Source organism: Tupaia chinensis, unplaced genomic scaffold (genome assembly GCF_000334495.1).
Source record: "Tupaia chinensis unplaced genomic scaffold, TupChi_1.0 Scaffold000126_2, whole genome shotgun sequence".
Lineage (NCBI taxonomy): Eukaryota > Metazoa > Chordata > Mammalia > Scandentia > Tupaiidae > Tupaia > Tupaia belangeri.
The window spans coordinates 5,121,036-5,139,192 of NW_006159594.1; the positions used below are offsets into that span (position 1 = coordinate 5,121,036).

General features: G+C 36.8%; 1 pseudogene; it reads right to left on the reverse strand.

Moving 5' to 3' along the window:
- LOC102496917 (leucine--tRNA ligase, cytoplasmic-like) overlaps positions 1-18,157 on the reverse strand; it is a 192,220-nt pseudogene that overhangs the window by 96,501 nt on the left and 77,562 nt on the right.

Consider the following 18,157-nt stretch of genomic DNA (forward strand, 5'->3'; position numbering starts at 1 on the left):
AGAGAGAGAGAGAGAGAGAGAGAGAGAGAGAGAGAAATCACCCTCTCAATGGGGCAAGGTCACTCCATAATTGTTTTTGCTGCAATTTTGTATCCCGTCAGAATTTAGTGCATGCATGCACACACGCCCAGTGTGTTTCTTAAGCTGCCGAGGTGGGCTATTCCCTATGCACAGGGTTTAATCACTGAGCTACTGGGCTGGCCTGAAAATTTTTTGATATTCCCTCATATCAGTAGCAAAACTAAGATATATTTTCTGACACTTCCGGCAACACGAAAACACTATCTGCATGGCATATACTGTGCAAATCAACTATAATTACTTGTCCTTTTACTCATTTAAAGTCTTATTCCTTAGGGTTATGTACAATATTTTTATAATGTAGCCTTGGATAGTGTCTTTTATAAAGAGTAGTCTGATTACTTGAGTTAAAACAGTTGCCAGGAAATTAAAAGGCTTTAAAAGACTTTTTACATTATTTATTTATTTAGTTAGTTAGTTAGTTAGTTTGTAAATAGAAGAAGATAAAGTGGATGAAGAGGAAGAGAAGGGAAAAAAAGCTAGATAAGAAGGAAGGAAAGAGGAGGACAGCTGAATGAGGAAAACTGTGAGGCTGATCTTTATGAGTTTTTTTTTTTTTCTTAAATCATGCACTAAGCTATTTAATCCTCACAAAAAAACACAAACAAACAAACAAACAAAAACCTTTTAGATAGGTCCTACTGGAGAAGAAAAGGCACAAAAGATTCAGTAACATGCTGATGGTCATATCCCAAAATTCAAACTGAATTTTGAATATGGACAATATGATCTTGGTCTGGCAAGTTGTACTCTATTATTGTTAATTTTTCAAGATATTTTTGTTACAGGCCACATACGCTCACTGCACAGACAGAGAGACATAAAGTGAGATTTCTCACTTTATAGAAATCATCCCCCAGGATAGATGGCCACACCACAATCCCTTCTTCATTCTCTTCTTGGGATTTTGCGCACGCATACACAGGCATCCAGCATGAGTTTTAAGCCTCCAGGTTTGGGACTCATACTGCAGTCAACTCTGTGGGCATCCAATGATGTAGCCATTATGCTACTGGTCCCATGTTCTCTATTCTTAATAGAAAGACTGTGGTAGTTTCTCAAGTTACTCATCTCATTGATGACTTCTTTTTCTAAGATAGGTAGGGTTTGTAAAAGTAAGTTTACAAATGGGTAGTGGCATGATGTGCAGTTCAGTGAGCTATGCATAGGAGCTGGAATCTTCATGCACTGGATTCATTTACTTTATTCTCTTAATGAAAAGGTGTTTCTTAAGGAAACCTATCTGTAGTGACAGTGATTGTTGTCCTTATGGTACATCTATCGTATGGGTCTGTGAGTTGTAGTCTGACCCGTCCAGCTATTTCAGATCGCATGCCACCTAAAGCTTTTGGAGGTTTTGAAATTTTTGTGTGAACTACTGATAGAATTCAAAAAGTCGCTAAATTCATCTATTACCTTAATCTATAGGATTGATCTGTGCTTTGAAAGTAAAGAAATAGGTCAACATACTGCCCTCAAGTCTTTTCCAATAAAATGACTTGTATGTTGACTTTCACTCCATTTGCCTTACCTTTTTTTTTTTTTAAAAATTGTGCTCCTGGTTTCCAAGGCTAGTCCTTTTATTCTTAGTTGAATTCGTTCTTATTACTGATAGGATTCATTACTGTTCTCAGTTCTATAACTCTTTTCCCATAACTTTATTACTTAATTTATATCTTTCTGTATAGACACCAGATTTTATGAAGTCAATAAACACTCATATGTAAAATTTACCTATACATAAAATAAAATTAAAACTCTTTTCCAGGCCCAGCTTCCCTACCAAACTCTCACTCATGTCTCTTCTTAACTGTATTAAATTTTTATTTTTTATTTATATTTATTTATTTATTTACTTAAAGAGATTTTTGATATAGGGTGCATGCACTCTCCAGAGAGAGAGAGAGAGAGAGATAGAAAGCGAGAAATTAACCCCCAGGGGGGATGGCCACGTCGCAATCCCTTCTCCTCTCTTCTCCTCTCGGGATCTTGGACACGCACGCACACGTGCCTGGCGTGAGTTTAAACCACCGGATCCGGGATGTGAACCGCGGTCGACTATGTGGGAGTCCAGCGACATAGCCATTATGCTAACTGCTGGTCCCTGTATTAAATTTTTAAAAAGACTATTATAAATTGCTGCTTCCTGGGGGCCAGTAGGTAGCATGGAGGTTGCGGCACTGGATCCCACATGGCTAATTACATGCTTTAAGTCCTGGAACTGGCGGTATAAAAATCACTCTGGGCATGTGTGCATGCATACCCAAAATCCCAAGAGGAGAATGGAAAAGAGATTTTTACTCTCTCTCTTTCTAGTGAGTTCACGTGCCCTATAGCAAAAACAAAAACAAACAAACAAAAGTTGCCTGCTGCCTTCCTTCTTTTCGCATCTAGTAAAACAATTCTTTATGGCTTCTGTTTTTCACACTTTACTGAAACCACTGTTTCAAAGGTCATCAGTAATGTGTTGTTTGCTATTTCTAGTCATTTTTCTTAGTTCTTCCAAAGTTTTCTGCTATATTTGACCATTATTAGCAAATCTTCATTCTTTAACCTTTCAGTTTCATTGATTTCCTGATATCATTTTTTAGTTAGTTTTATCTTATGTCTAATAGACTGTTCAAAAAAGGAAAACAGATTGTATTTTCTTATTCTTGACTTTACAGAGTGTTGTTTTCAGTTTCACCATTGGGTTTATTATCTTTTTTCCTCACCTCTTATTGCCTGTATCACTGGCTCTGCTTTCTTTGGTTAACCTTCACATATATAATCTTTTCTCGATTTCTGCTCAAGGTCACTTTATATTATTATTTTAGTTTTAGTTTCCTAGGGGGTGTATGTGCTTGCCAGAGAGAGTGAGACAGAGAGGCAGGGAGAGAGAATGCACTCACCGGAGGAATGGTCTCACTGCAATTCTGTATCCTCCATTTCTCTCATCAGAATTTTGTATACCCATGCCCATGTGCCGAGATTTGAAGTGCGCAGTTGGCCATGTGAGATTCAGCTGCCTTACCCACCTTTTTACTGTTTAACAAAATATTTCTTCATAAATATCTTGCCCTGGCTTTCAGACAATATGTGGAAACTCTACATAGTTTTCCTAAAATCTTAATCCTAGTTTTCAAAAATTTGCGTTGTATCACAAAGCTAAATTAAACTCATTCCACTAAATTTGGTATTTCATCTTGCCAGTCCCTTGTAAAAGGAATCTCAGTGATCTGTGAATCTTCCATAGTCTGCACCGGCATCCTGTTAAATACGGCTGAGTTCTGTTTGTGCTCCCTGCATGATGGTGTTTCATAGGCCTATCATTTATTTTCTTGGTTTCTCCTGAATAGCATAGTGACATCATCTCAGACTATTTCCATCGCTTTTTAGTAGGTATCTGTTTTCAGTCTTTTAATCTACTTCTTTTCCTTTCATACGGGTCCTAGAAATTGCTTTTTAAAATGTAGATCAGTGTTCATATCACATTTTTAATGAACGACTGCCCGTAGCAGAACACACTCACAATTGCCTCAAATGGCCTGCAGCGGCTCATCTCAGTCTGCTTGCTCACACTACCTCCCAATTTATATCCCTCCATTAAGTTTACTAGCTGGCCATTTCTCATAGGACAGCATGCACTTTTATGCACTCATGCTTCTGGTTCTGATTAAGATAGGTTTCCTCTACTTTCTGCCCTGCCAATGAAAGTTCATTAGTGCACAAAGGTTAAATTAAGCAATACCACCTTACATTCTGATTGACCATCTTCCTTTCTATTTTGGGAACACTTCTAAAACAGAAATAATTTTATCATTAATGTATCCTTTGGTTCATCCTCTACCATAGACATAACATATGCACACACACTCTCTCTCTCTGGTACATAGATGGTATTCACTAAATAGTTCTGGAATGTTAATATAAAGTTATGAAACTTCATTGACCTGTAAAAACAATTTGGTACTTTAATGTCACATTTTCCATGCAGGAATTATTTTTTACATGGAATAAAGTATACTTTGGCAAAAAAGGTAAGTCATAACAAGAGGCTTGACTTATCAACTGTCTTAGTCTGCTATTATGTTGCTAACAGAAATAACCCAAGACTGTTGATTTATAAAGAACAGGAATTTATTTGGCTATCATTCTGGTAGCTGAATGTCCAATGTCATGGGGTTGGTATCAGGCCATCTATACCACAATATGGTAGAAAGGAGAAATTTCGAGTAGAGCATGTTTTGTATTCATGTGGGTCTCATTTTCTTTCATATATTTACCAGGACTCAATTACGGGGATCCTACCCTACCTAACCAACTGATCACTAATTTCCCAGAGGTTCCATTCTTCTACCCAGTAATCAGATTAAGTTTTCATCCTCTTCATCCTATTATAATCAAATCTCGACACAGAAATTTTGGAGGACACCCAAACCATAGTTATCAACTATCTTTTAAAGAGCCTATTAAGTGCCCAGTACTCATATAGAATAGATTAGCCTCCACTCCTCAGGGCTGTTTATCTAGATCTTTCACTAAGGTCATTTCTTCCATAATGTATAGCCTGCCACTGATCATTTCTGAAAATTTTATTTATGAAAATGAATGCGTGCATTTATGCAGCAAAGAGAAAAGCAGCACCCTTCATGGGATCTGGTCAAGCTGTGATTCCCTTCTCCAACCCTCTGGCTCTTTGGGACCTTGGGCACATGTGCATATGACCAGAGTGTTTTCAGGCTGAGCCAGGGATCTGAAACTGTGATTGGCCCTGTGACTTCCAGCACAGCAGTGCAGTTCGCTACTGACTGTGCCACCAGGTTAGGCTGCAACCAATAATTCTGAATGAACTTAATTACCAGAACCATCAATACTTACCTAGCGATTGCCAGTGCTATTTATTCTTTGCTAGTGAACAGTGGGAGAACGCATAAGAGTAGGGTGTTTGGAAAGGCAAGCAATAAAAGTAGTGTTAAACAGATATTTACCATATGTCAGAAAGTTCTGGCAAACATCAGAGTAAACAGAACTCAAACTTGCTTATGAATCAAAGTTTTTATTCTAAAAACTCATATTTATTTAGCATCCCAAAATGACTTGGAAAGTTTTCATTTTTCAGTAACTTATTAAAATAATAAATAGAGATACATGAAAATACATAAATAAAAAACTGAAAACACCTTGTTTTATAGAAACCATGTAGAATGTAACACTCTTGCTATCTATATAGTTATATATCTATATCTATCTTTCTGTATATATATTTTTTCTTTTTTTAAAGAGAAATTTTTGCTGTAGGGAATGTGTTCTCACTGGAGACACATAGAGATACAGAGAGAAAGAGAAAGTGAGAAATCACCCCTCAGTGGGGATGGCCATGTCCTAATTCTTTCTTCTTCATTCTCCTTTTGGGATTTTAGGCATGCATGCACATGTACCTGGTGTGGGTCTCAAGCTGCCTGGCCCGGGACTCGAACTGTAGACAGCAATGTGTGAATCTAGCACCTTAAGCTCTATGCCACCTGTGGGTACCCATAGTTATATTTATTTTTCAAAAGTCTCTTTCTTTCCCATGAAAGAAAGAGAAAGAGAAAATGAGAAAGAAGAAAAGATAAGTAATCTCAGCACGATCTTGTGCTGCAACCAACCCTGTCCCACCCTGACCAGCCAACTGGGATCAGGGGTGCACAGCCCTGCATGTACAGCTTGCCTGGAACAAATCCCACTATCTTCTCTGTGGATTCACTTCAGCAGCACATAACTGTTGCACCACTAAGCTGGCTCTTCAGATGTAAATTTTTTTGTTTGTTTTTTGTTTTTGTGTTTTTTTTTTTTTAACAAAAACTTGTAGCTAAAACTATGTTTGCTCTTTTAGCTAACAACATATTTGAGACATCTTCTTACACTACTAAATGCAGTATTAACTTTTAATCATTACACATTATCTAATTGCATAAATTGACTGTAGTTTACTTAATTATTCCATGAATGTTCAGTATCTGAAATTACTTTCCACCTAAATTGGTACAAGTTTTGGGCAAGAATTTAGTATGATGTATTTGAGAAGACAGGAACAGCCGAGAAAGCAAGAAGATTTCAGAAGGCACATTAAATCCTCTGTCCTCCCAGGGCATATTTCTAGCTTCAATATCCCTGACTCACAATCATACTAAAAAAGAAAAAGAAAAAAATATATTCAGCCTGAACATTTGACTGATTTAAAATCTTTTGATGACTCAAAGCACAGTTCTAGACATCAGAAATGAAATCTCAATCTGCACCAGTTAAATGTTAAATAACTGTATTTCATTATTAATACAAATAATATTTTATTCATTACACATACCAAAGAGATCAGAGTTCATTCATTCTTTCATTCATTAAACACAGCTATGACAGCTTCGCTGTGTCCCTAAGATGGGAGGAAAAGAGAAAAATTAATATCATCATTTTTAGTGTGTGAAGTAGGAAATGGAGGCAATTTGGGTGGTCAAGTGACTCAGTCCAAGTAATTTCTATAGTTTTTCTTTTAGTTCCAAATTCATCAGAATTGCTTTAGCTTGGCCTGTTCCTTGTCTAATCAGGCTACGATCCTTCCTGAGATCCAAGTTCTGTGTATTCTGCATCCACAGCTTCGATTTTTCTGTTCTTTCTTTGCAAGTGGGGAAAACTACAGGCTGGCGATAAACTATTGTTAAACTCACCTTCTCCTTCTGAGGGTTTTCCAAACTACATTGCAAGGTTTGCTCTTTACATTTAATTTATGTTTTGTGGAGAAAAGAAAATTATACTTACAGAAATATGACAACTTTTGTAAACCTTTATTTAAATAATTATGATAAATTTTACTCTAGTAGGGTTTATTTACTTCTTGAGCCATTTTTTTTATGAGACACACAGACACACATACACACACACATATACTCACCCACCCACCCACCAACCCAGAGAAAGAGATAGACAGACAGACAGGCATTCCCAGCAGGGTCTTCATGGCATGATTCATCCCCAATTTCGACCAGCCAGGATCATGGGCATGCACAGGCAAGGTATACAAGGAACACCTTGGGGTGACAACGCTGGACCTTCTCATGCTCTTTGGCATCAGAGAGTGTTGCAGCACGTTGTCTGACCTTTGTTGGAAAACCGAAATATAGTAACATGAGAATAACGTGGAGGCTTCTCAGGCTAGATTTGGTCTTTTATATTACCTACTCCTGGCACTTTATACTCATTAGCTACACTTTTCCAATTATAATTTAAAAAAATATTTGTTTTGTTCATATATCTTATATCTTCATATATCTATCAGGTTGTATGCTCCTTGAAGACAGAAAGCATGTCCATCTTATTCACTTCTATAATTCAGAGTAAAAATGCAATTTCTGGCACAAAATAGCAGCTACAAATTATAGATTGAATGAATAAATAACCAAATGTTTCTTTATGAGCAGGATAAAGTAGGCAGTGTTTCCCAGATCTGATAGCTGACAAGAGAACGTGTGTGTGTGTGTAATATTAATATTTTATCCTATTTTTCTTTCCTACTTGAATCTGCTGCCAATGCTTCAAATGCATAAAGACCAAAATTAAGGAAATCATCTTGTGAAAAATGTCTTTTTTCTATTGTTAAGGACTGTTACCACGAGGGAACCAGATATCCAAATCAAAACTTGGAAGGCTGCCTTAATTGCTTTCATGCTTGTCCATAATGAAGCCCCACATTTTTTGTACCACCATCTCTTTATTTGCTTTTTTTTTTTTTTTTTAACCCTATGTTCAAGACCCTAATCCAAGCCAGGAAATTAGATCTCTCATGAAAGTCTCAAAGCTGGTTTTCCTTGTTGCCCACGGATCACTTATCACATTACAACATTAAAAGCTTTTCTAATATTAATCTCTTGTTTAAAATAATTTGGGCTTTTAAGAATTTGTGTATATCTCTCCTGACCTCTTAATTTTACCGTTATACTTCCTGAGTCATACTATATGCTATAATCTATTTCCTGTGAGGGTGTGTGTTTCCCCAAAGCTGCCAGGTTCTATTCTATTTTTAAATTTATCATTGTACATCTGTACAGCATATAAATTATTTATTTTTCTTGCACTTGAATAGAGCGTGTATTAGTCCAGTCAAAGATATTATCATATGCATGTTCTTTTTAGCTTCTGATTTGAGGCCATTAGAGTTATGTAGCTATGTGATGTAGCTTGATGATTCTAAGACTGTGATTTGAGTGAGGTCCCCCTCACCTAGACTTGCATTTATTAACTTTTTTAAAATCATGGACACCATACTGACTCTTGCCTTTGTTTTCCATTCATTTTGTTTCTGATTAGCTGTCTCATGACCACTCTCTGATCATTGGACAATTTTGTCTGTGTCTCCAAAGCATATTGATATTTCTACTGTCATAGTAGCTCTCACAGCCTTCTAACTAGTTTTCCCTCTAACCAGACTAAGAGCTGTTGAAGCAAAGTCTCTTCTATTCCACTTGTATATTTAACATCTGGTCAGTAATCAGCAGGGTCTGCACTGAGGGCCTTTGTCTTTGCTGTTTCTCAGGGACGCAGAGCTCTTTCCCAGATACCCTGGGAACAACTCCTTCCTTCCCCTCTTTCAGGTTATGTTACCTACCTTCCCTGTTCTTATCTTTTTTTTCTTGCCTTATTTTTGTCTCTGAACAAGATCAAGTGAGCTGAAAAGAGTTGAGTCACAGGTAACCAACCAGGTCAATAAACAAAAAGGAAAGCGACAAATCTTTAATCACATCACTTACTGTTAATGGAATAAGCAAGAGGCTAAACCAGAGGAAGCAGAGTCTCCCCATTTCAATTGTCCTCATGGAAGGGCGCACTGGAAATCCATAGGCTGGGGAGGTGATCTTGCTGCTGAGGGAGCCCCATAGAAAAAGCTCCTACAACTTTGTGGATCTTAGAGGAGGAGAAAGGGAAAGACCAGAAGTGGGAAGATGTGGGGCCTGAAGAAAGACCTCTCCCAAGGAAAAGTAAGTAAGCCTTCTCTCAGGAGGCTGCCTTTGTAATTGAACTTAAGTATCAGCTCTTCCCTGGGTCTCCAGCCTAATCCATTCTCTGGGTCTCCAACCTGATCCATTCCCTGGGTTTCCAGTCTGCCTACAGCTATAGGATTTGCCTGTCTCCACATATGCGTAAGCCAATTTCTTACAATCTTTCTCTCTTTTTTCTCTCTGTACACACACATACTCAAACATGCTATTGGTTTTCTTTCTTTGAAGAACTAGGGCTAATTTGCAAATGCTGTCTTTTACCATTCTGTTTACAGTCGTCAGGAGTCACTACATATATCAGAATTCCATTGAGTTAATCCATAGCACAAAAGTAGACACGATGCACCAAATATGGTCTTGTCAATGCAAAGTACAGGGATATTGATGGCTTCATTTTTAATACTACCTTACAGGAATATCAGTTTGCACTGTATTTGTTGGTATATGTTAAATCTCTTGTTAACCCAAGAATTCTCTAACTTAAAAATCTGTTTTGCTCCAGGAATTGTGCTGGAAGCAGTGAATATAGAACTACAATGAATAGTCTTTTTCCTTGAAGGACATGGACATTTCTTTCCCATTCACAATCTCTGCTATCCTGTATTTGTGAGGTTGACTTTTCAAACTGAAATATTAGACTTTATATTTATCTTTCAGAATTCCTTCTTGCTCAGTTTGATCTACTGTTTCAACCCTCATAATGAGAAAAATATTGATTCTTTCAATCTCGATTTTGTTATCTAATATTTGACTCTCTCTCTGAATTGATACACATCTTTCCTATGTCTACCTATATTTATTAAAGCCAAATTGTGAATATGGTTCACAATAGGTTTAAAAATACACCACATAATCATTATGCCCTGAGAATAATTGTTCAACTAACATATGTCCACAGAATTTACAAAAATCCTCTTCGCGTCGGTCTTGTCCACAAAGACATCAATGGAAAGCTGCATTAAATGCCTCATTGAAATGCAGATTGACTGTGACTGTATAATTTAATTAATGTGGCATAATTTATTCTTCTTGAACGTAAAGTAGCTCTTGTAGATTGCCTTCTTCTTTTCCATAAGGTTATGAGCTATCTATCTAATATCTTGGAATTTTACTGACTGTTGATGGAAGGCTCCATGATGTTTAATTTTCATACGCTCACTTCAGTTTTACATGGATATAAGAAAAATATTGACCTCTTTATTATTTTCTAGCAGTTTTTCCAGTAACCTTGATTATCTATATTACTTCTATTAGTGCTGTAATTATGAAAAATAGGGACACCTTGTGGAACTCAAAGGCAAGAATCCAATTGTATTTTAGAAATAGATCACTTTAAGGAAACTCAGTAAGTTGTCTCCACATGTTGTCTTTTTCCTTCTTTATATCACCTTTTTCTTTTTTTAAAATTTATTTTGGAAGATACACTATTACAAAATGTCAATGCTTTCTAGCTCAAACTGTAGTTACTGGATAATATCCATAACTCTCCAACTCATGCCCTCTCTGTTGTAGAAAATGGTGTATTGTAGGCAAAAATCTCTTCTTCCATATTCCGTACAGAAAGGGTTTTTGTATCACTTCGTTAACTTTCTGAAGTATAGTTTAACCAGAGTTGTCAGGAAGTAGAGCTATATGGTGTGTACATGACCATCCTATTATCATATGGATGGTAGGAGACAGGAGTTTTCAGAATTGTGGGTGATGTGCAGACAGCTCAGTAGGCGTCTATTACTCATGTGTCTTTTTCAGATTTCCTTGGTTAAGATTCATAGGTCACCCTGGACACATGAGGCTTGGAATTGGAAAGTCAGTTTCTTTGGTCACTTCTTGTCATTCCTGTAATTTGTAATTTCTCTATTTTTTATTTGGAGAGGTTTTTGTTATAGAGCGTATTGCTCACCAGAAAGATAGAGACAGAGACACAGAAAGCAAGAAATAACTCCCTAGGGGGGATGGCCACGCCGCAATCCCTTCTCCTCTTTTCTTCTCTTGGGATCTTGGGCACACAGGCACTTGTGCCCAGCGTGAGACTCTAAGCCACTGGGTCTGGAATTCAAACTGCAGTCGACTACATGGGAGTCCAGAGACATAGCCATTACACCAGCTGCTGGTCCCTATAATTTCTCTATTTTAAAAGCACATGGCTGAGAGACTTCCTTGTTTATTTAGTTATTTTTATATTCCTATGCCAAACTAGACTCTCCTTAATCCTCTTGAAACTTAGTTTTCTCATCAGTAAAATGGACATAAAAATATCCTTTTGTTAACATCATCCATGTGAAAAACCTAACATATTATTTTCACATGAAAATATTCATAATGTAAAAATGTGTCCCCTTCCCCACTGTTTCAATGTAGGAAAGTATATATAATCACATTAGCTGTATTTATATACCTTTCCCTTTGTTTCTACTTCATTCAAGTCATTTCTCATTTTCTCATCAGAATTTGTTTTTTTAAGACCTTCAATCTTCTTAAAAGACTAAGGTAGTGGAATCACTTAGATATACTCTTTAAAATTTTGAAATCTGCTTTCTGAAAGTCCAAGGTACCTGTCAGACTGTGCTGAGTGTTTCCTTTCTTGGCTATTTCAAGCACTACGATGACAAGTTGACTTTCTCCCAAGGTTCCTGTCACCTGAATTTCATGAACCAGTTCTTTCTTTTTGGTCAAAGTTAAGTCCAAAGAAACAGTCTCCCTCATTGCTTCATCAACTAGCTGAGAGACGAAATTTTTAACAAAATGAGACTTCTAGCAGATGTCTGCTTCATTGACATCTCAGCTATAGCCTGCCTATCTCTGGTTCATTCCCACATCAAAAGCACTTGTGCCTCTCACTCTTTTAATCCCCAGCATACTATTTTTCAGTGTTTCTCAAACTGTGGTGAGAGGATACAATTTCATGGTCTGTGAGTACTCTACAGGGATTTTAAGTATTGTGGTTTTTATTTTATTGATAAAATAAAAGGTAATGTAATCACATTCTGGATTCTGATTTTAATTCCTAGACTTGCATATGTGTTTATGATTTCGTAGATGTTAAGCAATAACCTAAAATTACACTACTTAATATTGGGCTTCCATGAGGATGGCCTCTCTTAATGTCAGACTGATAATAGTTTCATATATTCTGTTGCTGAATTATTTTACCTACTATAAATAAGTTCTTTTTTGTACAGTAAATTTGCAATTAAAGGACATTTCTATACAATAAAACTTCAGTTTCCTAAGTTTTTCAATAGATTAAATCATTGATTTGACCTCATGAAAAAAAAACAGTGCAGTGGTAGTTCAGTTGTTACTAGCTAATGAGAAAGGAAGGGGATAGGAGGACTCAGCATATAAATAATGTATCCTCAACAAATGAAGGCCATGCTGTTCTGTGGGATTAAAAGGGTCACAGAGTGTGAAGAGAAAATGCAGAAGAATAACTGAATCATCATATAGCACACATGAAAGAATCTGAAGCCTAACAATACATTTCGTATCTACCTTGATTTAATCTCAGAAAAACAAATGCTTATAAGTCAGTAACATTGAATGCAGTTGGTTGTATTGATTATACTTAGAATATACCTTATACATTTTAATTTATAATTCTGGTGTGATTGGGCTGTTGGAGATTCAATGGTGAGTTAAGAGATTCTTTTCCTGTTCAGGTAAAGTTTCGCTGGCAGTCAAGGACATCATTCAAGCCTTCTGGGATCTACTTGCTGTGGTACTTTTCACCTCAGGACCTTGTCCTGTCTTCTGAGTTAATACATGAATGAAATGACATCTTTCTATTCTCCTATAACTGCTTGTGTAGCTGCTCTGCACTAGGTAGTCTAACATCAATCTCTGTGGTTACAGTGAGAGTATTAATTTAGATATCACTACCTATGAGTAGAGTTTTTCTTTTTCTTTCTTTCTTTTTTTTTTGGAGAGATGTTTGCTATAGGGCTCATGTGCTTGCTAGAGAGAAATCAACCCCCACCTCACCCCTGGGGATGGCTATACTGCAATCATTCTCCATTTTCCTCTTGGGATTTTGGGCGTGCACATACACACGCCCGGTGTGAGTTTTAGGTTGCTAAGTCTGGGACTCGAACTGGGGTCAGCTCTGAGGGAGACCAGCAAAGTATCCATTATTTCATCTACTGAATCCATAGATTTATATTTAAAAGGTCTTAAAAAGCCAGATAGCTTTGTCTATGGTCTCAGATTATATATGAGAGTATGGAAAGATCATGAGGTCAGGCGGAAAAATAAAAAGATGGGTCAGAAAGAAAAAGAAGCAGAGAATGAACAAGAAAGGGAAAAGGGATATGAAAAGAAGGAAGAAATGTAAAGTAAGAGAATGTAAATACAATATAAAATTGAGATTGGTAATTTAGTCTAAAGTAAATCTAAAATACATAATTGCTAACTAAATCAAGATAAAATACATACTTTGTTGCTTTTGAAATTTCATTTTTAACTTCTTGATATTTTCATAATTGAATAATTTGTTATAGTAATTTATTTTAGAGTCAGAAACATTTAGATGATGAGGTAATTATTACATTTCATGGTTTATAAACACTAGTTAACATTTCAAAGTATGTACATATCCAGTAATAAAGTTAAACGCGATGGCAAAAATTTAAGGCTGAGAAAGTAAAACATGTGAAGAAGTAGGTTCTTAGATATTCAAAATTAACACTTCATTCTGATAATATAATGTACTTTAAAAATATCATTTAACCTTCTAAATAATCACAAAAAAATTTAAACACAAGATATGTACTATATAAAACACTGGAGAAAAAATAGCATATTGATTATAATAAATATTAATATAATTTATTAATTAAAACATATAATTATAGTTCAGGTCAAAAGTTTAAGAGAATATGACCAGATGCTGGTTACAGAAGATAAGTGAAAAATGAAGTGATTAAAAATAAAAATATGTGGGGACCAGTGGTTAGCGTAATGGCTGTGTCACTGGACTCCCATGTAGTTGATCATGGTTCAAGTCCCGGACTCGGTGGCTTAAACTCAAGCTGGGTGCGTGTGTGTGTGCGTGCCCAAGATCCTGAGAGGAGAATGGAGGAGAAGGGATTGCGGCGTGGCCATTCCCCCTAGGGGCTGATTTCTCGCCTTCTTTCTCTCTGTCTCTCTCTGTCTGTCTGGTGAGCGCACGTGCCCTATAGCAAAAACCTCTCCAAAAAAAGAAACAAATATATATATGGGCCAGCAGATGGCATAGTGGTTATGTCATTGAACTCCCACATGCCCAGTGAGGTTTGAGTCTTAAAATCAGTGGCTTGAAACTCACACCAGGAACATGTGCATATATGGCCAAGATCCCAGGAGAAGAAAGGAAGAGAAGGGATTATGGGGGGTGATTTATCACTTTTTCTCGCCCTCTTTCTGTCTCTCTTGGGCAATCACATGTGCCCTAAGGCAAATCCTCTAAAAGTGTGTGTGTATATACGTATATATGTACATATATGTACATGTATATACATATACATATATACGTATATACAAACACACACACACAATAAAGTGAAAAATTTTAAAAAAACTAAAATTGTATCAGTAGTAACAATTGCAAGTAAATAAGATCATTTTATTTTGACTAAAATGTAAATCAAAAGGATTACTGAATATGAATAAAAAAAATTTTTAGATAAATTTTTGCTATAGGACATATGAGCTTGCCAGAGATACAGAGACACAGGAAGCAAAAACATCACCCCTCCTAGAGGATGGTCACACCACAATCTCTTCTCCTCCATTCTCCACTCAGTATTTTTGGACCCACTCACACACTCCCCTGTGTGAGTTATAAGCTGCTGGGTCTGAGACTTGAACTGTGGTAAAGTACATGAGTCAGCAACGTAGACATTATGCTATCTGTTGGTCCCTGAATAAGAATAATAAATTAAAAAAACCAGGCTGATAGAGGAAAAATGAGCAAAACCTAACTAAAAATTAATCTAGAAAATCTCCAGTAAACATTGACACCAACAGTTGGCATAATGGCTATTTTGCTGGACTCCCATATAGTCAACTGCGGTTTGAGTCCCACCCCGGTGACTTAAACTCATGCTGGGAGTGTGTGCATGTGTGCCCAAGATCCTGAGAGGAGAATGGAGGAGGGATTGTGGTGTGGCCATCCCCCTGGGGGGTTATTTCTCACTTTCTGTCTCTGTATCTCTGTCTTTCTGGTGAGCACACGCGTCCAATAACAAAAAACTCTCAGAAAAAAAAAAGAAAATATATAGTAAACGATACAGAAATAATGCCTTGGTAAAGATATCAACTAAAATCTCATAATAGTAAGCTGAACAAAAACATGTAAATATTTTATTACAAGTGGTTTCTCACTCTCTCTGTTTCTCTCTGGCAAATGCACATGCTTTCTGACAATTATAGATAAATAAATAAATACAATTAATAATTTAAAGATATACTAACAGAAAAGCAGATGAATGAAAATTGTGCCGGAATCACTACCATGGCTAGAGAACTTACTGTGTAGTAATACTGACCTCTCAAGTCAGATAAAAAAAGGATAAAATATTCAATAAATGGTTTGGGGTCAACTTCTTGGTCATTTGACCATAATGTCTCATAACTTTGTCATAAACATAAACATCACACAAGTACAAGGGTTTTCAATAAGAACATAGTCTATGATATGATATTATCATGAGCTCCCAGGCTGTGAGTCATTTGTTTTACAACTGGCACTTTGCTTTTTAGATAGCATGTGTCAAATAAATACAAGTACAGGCACAGGGTGGGTGTTTTTTTTTTTCTTTTTTTTTTTTTTTGAGAGGTTTTTGCTATAGGGTGAGTGCGCTTGCCAGACAGACAGAGAGAGACAAAAAAACAGAAAGTGAGAAATCACCCCCCGAAGGGGATGGCCACGTTACAATCCTTTCTCCTCCACTCTCCTCTCAGGATCTTGGGCATGCACACACACGCGCCTGGCGTGAGTTTAAGCCACTGGGTCCGGGACTCGAACCACAGTCAACTATGTGGGAGTCCAGCATCATAGCCATTATGCTAACTGCTGGTCCCTGTGAAGGATGTGGTATTATACACAGTTTTATGATTTTTTTTATTGTCAGAGTATGTGCACTCACTAGAGAAAATAAAAAAAAAATAAAGAGATAGAGAGGGAGAGACAGAGAGAATCCTCCAATGGGACATGACCACACTACAATTCTTTTCCTACATGTCTCCTTCCTATTCGGATTTGGGGGCACAGGTGCATGCACATGTGTGGGACATGTATTTCAAGTTGTAGTTGGTCGTGTATTATATGGCTCCCCTTGTACAGTACCAAATGGAGCTACAGGGTTGGCCCAACCCATGTAAGATTTTATATTGAAGTCATTTCACACATGAATCCAAAATATACAATTGAGAACCATGACCTTCCTAATCAAGGACTCCATCATAAGAACTTTGGATTCCTAACTTATTGTGAAACTTTCACAACAAATGGGTTGATTTAACTGCTTAAGTCCATCACTGGGGCTCCAATGTGCTAAAATTTTAACGAATCATATAACAATTTTATGTGTTTAATTAAACAAGTAATTTAAACTTCACAAGCTTCAGAATCCTCATACATATAATATGAATAATAAAACCTTCCTCACTGGAATTAAATAAGACTGCCTATATAAAGCACACTGGCATGTAGCAGGTACTTAAATATTAATTTTTTTCTATTTCCCTCTCTCCTGAATACCTGTCCGCTTCTATAGAACACATCACATAAAGTAAGAAAAGTTTAATCTGAGATTGACCCATGAAAATAATGGATTTTAATATTTGATATGTGACAAATGGAAGTTAAGGAATTCATATTTTTTTTCCATTTTGGAGAGACAATCCATTAGAATAATTAACCCAGGAGTCCACACAAACAGTTGTGATTTCAAATGCAACATTTTAAGAACCCCTAATTCCACACATCGTATTGTTGATCTGTATCTCTGACCCTGAATGCTCCAGCTCTCTGAGAAGAATATTGATAATTCAAAAGTTGGAAAATTTGCATTTGAAATTCTGTGTACTCAATATGATTTTGTTAACCCAGCACTATGTGAAAAATCAAGCCATTATTGCCCAATGATCTTGTTTCAGACATTCACAAATTCAGTTTTTCCTCTCCTGCAGCAATCTCCTTCCAGCATTATCACCCTCTGCAGTCTTGCTGTCTGTATCCTCCTTAGCCTTGCTTTTAATTTGGGTATTATTTCTCAAAGAAGGTTTTTTTTTTTTTTTATGATTTTGTCAAACCTGGGTAGTATGTTCACCTCTTTCACGTAGATCCAAAGCAACTGAGCATCTTCTCCAAACTATTTCTCAAATTGTGCTGAAATTACTTTCCTTGTAAATATCTGCCGGGGTCCAGCCTCAGTGTGGGTGGGTTATCTCGATGGAGGCGGTGAAGGTGAACAGAAGACAAATGCCTCGATGCCTTTTCATTCACGTCCTTTGCCGGACACCCCTCAGAGATCGCCCTCTGAGGAGTGACAACTGCTAGGAATCATGCGTGTTTATTAAAAACGTGTTACATGCAAGTAAAGGGAGAGGGACTACATGTTTCAATTATCAGCTCATAAAGTTTTTAACAATAAGGTACAAAAAGTTCCATTCAGGATTGGATTAAAGGTGGGTCTAGTGTAGTTCCGCAATTGTTCCTTTGATGTAGGTGAGTCTCCATGGAATGCAGTTTTGGGAAAGCGGTTCCGGTAAGCAGAGATGATTATCAGCTGATGCGGCGCAGCAGCCATCTTGTGAAGAAAATCTCAAGTATAGATATTAGTTCTTATGGATCTTAATAAAGAATGATACTTACACAGTTTTGTAGGGATCTAAAACTTAATTTGAGGAATCCTAATATATTTATCTATTTCACTTGGTGAGGGCGGGGGGTGTCCTGGGCCAGTTTTGGCCTAATCCTATTTTATGTAAAGAAAAGATTATTTTTAAGCTTATGTTAAATGTATCTTGAAGAGCCTTCCAAAGGTCAAGAAGATTATTTCTGCCTAGATAGAACTTCAGCACAC